Source organism: Quercus suber, unplaced genomic scaffold, assembly GCF_002906115.3.
Source record: "Quercus suber isolate HL8 unplaced genomic scaffold, Cork oak 2.0 scaffold_409, whole genome shotgun sequence".
NCBI lineage: Eukaryota > Viridiplantae > Streptophyta > Magnoliopsida > Fagales > Fagaceae > Quercus > Quercus suber.
This window is the reverse complement of record NW_027069860.1, coordinates 591,557-600,555: the sequence shown is the minus strand read 5'-3', so window position 1 is coordinate 600,555 and position 8,999 is coordinate 591,557.

Here is an 8,999-nt window from a genome sequence, read left to right as displayed (position 1 = left end):
TGAGGAAGGAAACCACAGCCACCACCACCGATCTGAGTTTCACAACACATACAAGGGGCGTGTTGCCCATCTTTTTCTTCGATCCATGCTACCCACTAAGCACCAAAGCCTCCATGATCAAAACCCAAAAAAGGGATAAGCAGATCTGCTCTTCGTTGGTCGACGAGGGAGAAACTGAACACTACCAGCCACATCTCAACCTCTCTCTCTCTCCCTAAACCCAGATCATTATCTCTCTCTCTCTCTAAACCCAGATCATCTTTTATTCTCTCTTCTCTCCTTTCTGGTCAGCCCCCAAGCAATTCCCTCATCCACTGCAATTCTTAGAAGTTGGCTGAAGCTGTTGATAAAATGATAGTCATCGATTTTGGTCCCAGATCTCTCTCTCTCTCTCTCTCTCTCTCTCTCTCTCTCTCAATATCATTCTTAGGATTTTTTATTTTTTTAAGAATCAAAACTTGTGACCACTTTTTACCACAATTTTAGATTTAAGATTAAAAAAAATTAATTTAATTAAAATTTTGAAAATTAGAAATTCAGATATTTGTTTTTAATTCAATGTTTGTGGGTTTTTTTTTTAATATTATAAAATTTTAATTAGATTAATTTTTTTTTTTTTTTTTTTCTAACCTAGCTTTTTTTATTAATTTAAATGTTGATGTGTCATTTTAAATGCTGATGTGGCATTTAAAAAATGTCAAAATAAAACTTTTTAATATTATTTTATTAGCCACGTTAATATTTACTGTGCACACAATGTATTCCGTTTGCCACCTTAGATTTTTCTATTACTGGGTTAACGACAGGGACCAAAATAAAAACAATTTTTTGAAATCGAGGACTGACTTAGAAGCGAAATAAATTTAGGGACCAAATCAAGAGTCGGCCCAAAATATAGGAACCAAAAGTGCATTTATGCCTAAAAAATATTGGCGGTAATAAAAAGAAGGAATAAACAAATGAGAGAATGAGGCAAATTCATGAAAAAGACAAAAAGGAAAGAAGGCATAATGTTGAACGTTGGTATTGGCTTGGGGCAATTTTGTCCGAAAATGAGTGACTTGTTTTTCCTTGTGTTTTTTCTCCAATTTGGGGTGATAGAGTTTTGGTGGGCTTGGAGAGAAAATAGCCAGGCCTCACCAATTTTCTCTCCCCCTTCCCCTCCCAACCAAACACCACTTTCATCCATTTTCTTTCCTATTTTCCATTCTTTTTTTTTTTTCCATCTTTCCCAAAATCATTCCAACCAAACACAACCTAAGATAATGTTCTAGTAATTTAGTGGTTTTAAAATGCCTTTAAACTTCATAATTACACTAAAAAAAAATGTTAGAAAAGCAAGAAAAACCAACCAAAATATGAAATTTGAGGCAAAATTTGTCCAAGACACAAGTGTCGATCAACACCTTGTCACAGAGACACAAGTGCCAATCGGCACTCATATCTCAATTCCCACCAAATCCAAGTTTTGGCATATTTTATTAGCTTGACTTCAAATTTGAATATGTCTAATGGATAAAAACGAATTCAAAACTCTTGGAATGAAATAGTAGAGTAAAAGTAAGCTATCTACTCCATTTACCTTCTATAGATAACACCCTTCATTGTCAAGTTTGAAATCGTGGGTTGAACCCACATATACAATTGTAAAAGTTGAGTGACTAATTTAAAAGTTGATATCATTGTAAATTTTAAAAGTTGAGTGACTAATTTAAAATTTGAGTGTCCGTTGTAAATTTTAAAAGTTGATATCATTGTAAGCGTAACGAAACTCACTAGCAAAATAGAAATAAAAATATATTAGTGGATAAAAATCAAGCATTTTTTAGTGATGTTTATCCTTTGTGGTTTTACCCAAGGTTGTCAAAATCGGGATCCTACATAAGATCGTAGGATGTAGACGGGATTGTGGATTGTATGATCATAATATCTTACATTATTTGAGAAAAAAAAAATACACATTGATATGTTAAATAATCACATAAAATATATATTCATTCGTAAAAAAAAAAAACCAAAAATTTGCATCCATTTAATGTAACTACCATACATCCAATTGTAAACATCATTTAAAGAAACCAAAAACCTCAAAACGTGACACTCTATTAGGATGTTATTTTTTATTTGGGTCCAATTAACACTCTATCTCTCTACATTAGAATAGCAAAACTTGGTCTATTGGGATGTTATTTTTCATTTGGGTCCAACTGAGCCTTCTCTCAAGTTAAAGAAGATTACAAGAAATCATTTTCATTTGAGATCGTCAGAATCGTACGATCCTAAATGATCGCAAAAACCCTTGAAAGATCCGGATCGTTTTTGGCAGGTAGGATCGTAAAATCGTAGGATCCAGATCGGGATTTTGACAACCATGATTTTACCCATTCAGCTGATTGATGCATGGACCCAAAATTATAAGCATATTGGTTGAGTTTAGATTAACTTTTTTTTTTCTTTTAACTTATTTGTTTATGTATAATTTTTTGTTAGGTTATGTCAAAATGCAGAGCAAATTGACAATTTAGTCCGAGTATGTCAAAGACTCAAAGTAACCAATTAAGTTTTGATATGACCAATTAAGTTGTAAGCAACAGATTTTGTCAATTTAGTTTGCTTGTGTCAAATTAACCAATTAAGTTTTAACCAATTAAAATAGTATAAGGATATGGCATAGGATGTCACCAATGGAAATTCAAACAGTCACAACAATCACAATAACTATGAGATAGTGATATGGTGACAAAGTGGAAAATCGATGGAGAATACTCCAAAAGAAAAACTAGTTCGGACGTTCCAAAAAGCAACCCAATATAATCAATAAAAGTTATTACAATCTAGCATAAAACCTTTACCTAGACTTTATAATCTCAGTAGATCAACTTACACCAAAACCTTCTACCACTTATAAACCTTAAACTCTTCCATTATCTAGATGTTTCATGGATTACACACGTAAGTTCACCTCCAAAACCTCTAACCAACTCCAAAAACCACTTGAAGATTTACTCCACAACAAACACACTATGATAACACTATGGCTTTAACTTTGAATCACCAATCTTGAAAAGCACCATCTTCAAATTTGCTTCTCTAACTCTCTCTCTCTCTCTCTCTCTCTCTCTCTCCACCCTAATGTGCACTTATATATATATATATATATGAATAGCCCAACAAAATGAGTCTAGTTGAGAATCATGATTCACAATTTCTAATCGATCGACAAGTTCTCAAGAGTAATCTCAATAGATAGACAAACTATTGAAAAAAGTGTCAAGAATACAAAAGCTTTCTTTTTCTTAGACTATTTAGAAACTTTGTCTTAAATTTGAATTTGTTCACAGTTTGCCAAGCTAAGCAATATGGACCTAACTCTTTTTTTTTTTTTTTTTTTTAATCCTTATTATTATTATTTTTTATGGAAAAGATAGAATCTCTCTCTCTCTCTCTCTCTCTCTCTCTCTCTCTCTCTCTCTCTCTCTCTCTCTCTCTCCACCCTAATGTGCACTTATATATATATATATATATATGAATAGCCCAACAAAATGAGTCTAGTTGAGAATCATGATTCACAATTTCTAATCGATTGACAAGTTCTCAAGAGTAATCTCAATAGATAGACAAACTATTGAAAAAAGTGTCAAGAATACAAAAGCTTTCTTTTTCTTAGACTATTTAGAAACTTTGTCTTAAATTTGAATTTGTTCACAGTTTGCCAAGCTAAGCAATATGGACCTAACTCTTTTTTTTTTTTTTTTAATCCTTATTATTATTATTTTTTATGGAAAAGATAGAACCTTATTTTGTTTTAGGTAAACTATACTTTTGTAAAAATTTCATTAAATAACTAATTAAAAATGTACAAATATGGGTTGCAGTTAGCTCAATTGGTAAAGTTTCTGATAGTTGAATAACAGATCTGGGTTCAATTCCCACCTATACCAAAAACTGATTGGTATCTTGGTCTAACGATAAATGGTTATTATCATCATGAATGAATGCCATAAGTTGAAACTATCTCAAAAAAAATAAATTAAATAAAAATGTACACATAAATACTAATATGCATGTAGGTGTAGCTAACAAATAAAATAAAACAAACTTCAAGTGTTACATTTGCACCATTGATATTGATGGGGATCAATCTAAGGAAGATTTGTCCATAGTGGTCGTCCAAACAGCCAAACCACTTTTATAATAATAGCATCAGATAACCTAAAGAGAAGTCCAACAATAGCATCATGTATGACTAATACTCGTCCATCAATAGCAAGACCATTCAATCCCATGATGGTCGCCCAGGACTAACGACCAAAAGATACTTAGTGAATTCTACAAGAAAGTTTCTCATAAAACTCCATGGAATAAAGCCATGATATGCTACTCAAAACGTGGAAGAAGTTTCTCGTAATTTGCTCCACGTACTCCATTTATTCATTTTCTCTATTAACCACCCATATCACCCATGATAGTGGTGGATCCGAACAAGCCTAAAAAAGACAATTGTATCAATGCCCGTCCTTAAACTTGGGCAAGCTAAATGTACTTGCATAAATCCAAATGGTCCAAAACAATGAACCCCATTAAAAAATAAAAAATAAAAAATAAAATAAAAAACACACAAAAAACACAAAACAAAGGAAATAAATAAAGATGATTACAAATTTTTTATAAACCACTAGGGGCATTATCCACAGACTTTGGGTTGTCCATGGCAGGCTGGGTAGAGGCATCATCTTCAACATTTAAATCTTCAGAGCTCGTTTGAAGTAGAGAACTCTCAGCAGCAATATGAAGTTTGATGGGGCTCTTGGGAAGTGCTCAATTGTGTCCATGTGGAAGTCCTCAAAACCTACAACATAGTTCCTATCCAAGAGGACAATGAACTTGTTGGACGCCTTAAATTCCTTGATGGCTGCCCCCTTAGCTTCACCTAGAAGAGTGCAGAGCTCGTCACCTCTCTTCTGAAGATGGTCAAGACAAGTGTCCTTCTCAACAGCATCTGCTCTTAGCTCTTCAACGAGATTCTTCAACTCTTTCACCTCATCCTCCAACTTGACCCTTACCTCAACTTGACGGCGAGATTCTTTCTCCATGTCACGAATCTTCGCCTCAAGCCTGAGCCTCTGCTGGTCCAGTTCACAAGCTCTTTTGGACGCCACCATAAACTTAGTCATAGCCTGTATGAAGAGATGAACATAAGATAAATGGACGAGAACAATTTAATTGGTGAATAGTTAAGGACGAGAAAAAGTACCTTGAAGAGGTCTTGAATTGTAGATTGTTCAAACTCCTTCACAGATATGTCATAGCATATGGCAACATCCTCTTCAAACACAGCCTACTGAAACCTCTCCCATGCAAGGGTTTCACTCGTAAGAAGGGTCATAGGGCTACCACTTGGAGGTTTGGATAGGGTGACATCAGGATTGGACAGCACCTTGTCAAGGATTTGCATTGAAGGCTATTTGGTAGGAGTAGGAGGGACAAAGCAACTGGCCTTGACAACCTCAAGCATAGACGACCCATGTTTAGCCTTCTTATGGCCTTTACAACTAGGAAGACTATCCATATCTATTGTCTTGGATAGAGTCTTCATTTTCTCTACACCAGAAGGACGAGGTTGGGAACAGACTTCCTCCTAGATTGCTTCCTCGTCTGCCAAGCCATTCCCTTTGTTTTCATTCATGGTCGCCATTCCTACGAAAAAAAAAAAGGTGTTAGAATTTGGACGAAGTAAACAATTAAAATTTTGCAATATAAATAACTCACATCTACACATGGTGAGCTCGTGAGCAAGTGCCTTCTCAGTTGGTTCAAGTCCAAGCTTCCAGGTGGCTAAACGACGCAAAGTTACTAAAGAGTCAAAAGTTCTATTTGGGAACGAGCATGCCTACTGGATGCGATCAAGATAGAACTTATTCAAAGAAGGTCATCTTGCAACTGTAAAATATATATGTGTGTGTGTGTGTGTGTGTGTGTGTGTGTGTGTGTGTGTGTGTGTGTGTGTAAAGTTAGATAAATATAACAAAAGAAGTAAAGCAAGTATGAAAGGCAACATACCATCTGGACAAAGATTCCCCATCTCACCAATGTAGGGAGGAATTGGGTCCCTGCCTACCTCAACAAGGTTTCCAGCCCAGAACCCAAAAACAAAGAAAAAATTTGTCTTCCATCTCCTATCAGATGTAGGGAGGGACTTGACCAACCTACAGTTTGAACCCCTAGCAAAAAACTAATAAAAGCCTAAGGACTAACTAATTTTTGAGGGCTTATAACAGTATAGGAACTCATCCATAGTGAAAGGACGGTTCCCATCAAAAACTTCCCTCCACAATATTTGCATAGATATAATAAGTCTCCATGCATTAGGATTAAGCTGGTTAATACCTATGCCTAACCTATGGAGTATTTCCCTAGCAAAGACATTAAGAGGCAACATATAAGCCTCGTATATGCCAACTCCAAAACAAGGATTACAGAATCATTCACCACAAACGGCCAAATGAGGGTTATGGTCGTCGGAGATCTTATACCAACTTCTAAAGGAGCTAAGTTTAGCCTCATCCATCTTAGAAGGGATGCCCACGACACAACAATAGAAAGTCTCCTCTTTACTTGAAGAGGTAAACGAGGGGGCACTAGCAGATGTACCAGCAAGTAACCCATAGACCATCCTCGTCCTCATCTCTTCTTGGAAAACCTCTAAGGGAATTCCAGGAGCCCCAGACAAGTATTGCTCGTCTGAGGTGTTCCCCCTATCACTACTACCATCGTTATTACTATCACTACTACCACTAGACATACTATCATCATGATATTTGTCTATCTCCCTTTTATCACTATTACTAGACGAAGACACAATAATTTTAGACATTTTTGAAAAGCTCTAAAGAGGATACCTGGCTCTAAACAAGGATGACTAAGGACGAAAGAAAACTCCTAGACAAAGCACTGGACGACAAAGGTCAAAAGAGAAAATATAAGAACTGTGAAAGGGTAGGAGAGGAATTCCACTATTTATAGATGACGGATCTGGGCACTGAAATGATGTGAACCAACCAAAATGTGCCACGTGGCAATCTTCTTGAAGAACGAAACGACGCAACAAGTAAGCCCCAAGACCACGCCACGAGTTAGCATCTAGAGCATTCAATTTCAATTTACCCTCAACCAATGGAAAACCACCATGAGTCAAACCAATAGAGGCATGGACGACACAAGGACAAAGGGGGAAACTGATGGGGATCAATCTAAGGAAGATTCATCCATAATGGTCGTCCAAACAGTCAAACCACATCTATAATAATAGCATATGATAACCTTAAGAGAAGTCCAATAATAGCACCATGTATGACTAATGCTCGTCCATCAGTAGCAAGACCATTCAATCTCATGATGGTCATCCAGGACTAATGCAAGGGCATGGACGACCAAAAGATGCTTAGTGAATTCTCATAAAACTCCATGAAATCAGGCCATGATATGCTACTCTCAAAACATGGAAGGAGTTCCTCATAATTCGCTCCACGTATTCCATTTACCCATTTTCTCTATTAACCACCCATATCACCCATGATTGTGACGGATCCAAACAAGTAGACCCACTTCTAATTCTATGTAAAAGGAAAAAGTTATATTCACCCAAGGTAAGTCCCACCATTCACTATATTCCCTTCCTGGTGTTCTAGAGAGAAAACTGACTTAACCATCAGAGGGTCATTGGCCGAGTTACACCGGTCACCCTTGATAATTCTTTCTTTTCTATTCAGGACCAAAAAGCCATCACCATAGCCCAAAGCATTCTAGTGTACTGATTTTCATGCATCATCAGTTGGCGCCATTTGTAGGGAAAAAGATCACTAGTTAATTAAATTTCTAAGTATTAACTTATTAGCCTTCCAAGACAAAAAGGCTGCATGGTTCGAACTAGGTTTATGGCCACTAGTCTAGGACACCAGGAAAGTGGAAACGCCTCCAGTCACCCAAACCATGCATAAGCACCCCCAATGACTATCTAACAACAATTGCAGTCCATGGTAGCAATGATGGCAAAATTGACGCAACAAAACTAGAAATTAACTTTAGAAGTTAATAGACAACGTCAACAGCAACGTGGTGAAGAACGAGGCTAGAATTCAAAGAACAAAGGGGCTAAAAATAATGCTAAAGAAGACCAATCTAGAGGTACTATTACTCGTAGGGTACCACATTTGGAAAGGGAGATGGACCAAATGAAAAGAGTCATGGAAGAGATGAAGGATTCCATGAGGAGAGCAAATCTTATGGATGACCTTGTCCACATGACTAATTCCCCCTTCATTGTGTCCATCACGAGTCATCCCCTGCCTTCCAAGTTCAAAATGCTTACCCTAGAATCATATGATGGAACACGTGATCCTTGTGATCACATTGCTACATTCAAGACAACCATGCATCTTCAAGGTGTTCTAGACGAAATCATGTGTAGAGCCTTTCCTACCATGTTGAAAGGCCCAGCCAGGGTATGGTTTGGTAAGTTACTACCAAATACCATAACCTCGTTTCAAGAGTTAAGTAAGCTGTTCGTCAACAATTTTGTCGGAGGTCAAAGGAAAAAGCGTTCCTCATCTAGCTTGTTAAGCAAAGAGCAAGGAGAGAACAAGAGTTTGTATTCCTTTATTAGCCATTTTAACAGAGAAGCCTTGTTAGTGGACGAGATGGATGACAAGATCCTCTTAGCAGCTTTCTACAATGGTGTCAATTCAGACTTGTTTATCCATAAGCTATATGACTAGGAGTCACAAACGATGGCTGAATTGATACATTCAGCCCAAAGTTTCATGAACGCAAAAGATGCGATTATTTCCAAGAAAAAGAAGAAAGGAGAATGGCTAGACAATGGTTATATAAACCATCTAGAGCAAGGTCTTCGTATAAAGAAAGCCAAAGTAAGGAAGAAAAGGGATCAAGATGGAAAAAAAGCAAGATTGTCCTCAAGACGATACTCCAACTACACTCCT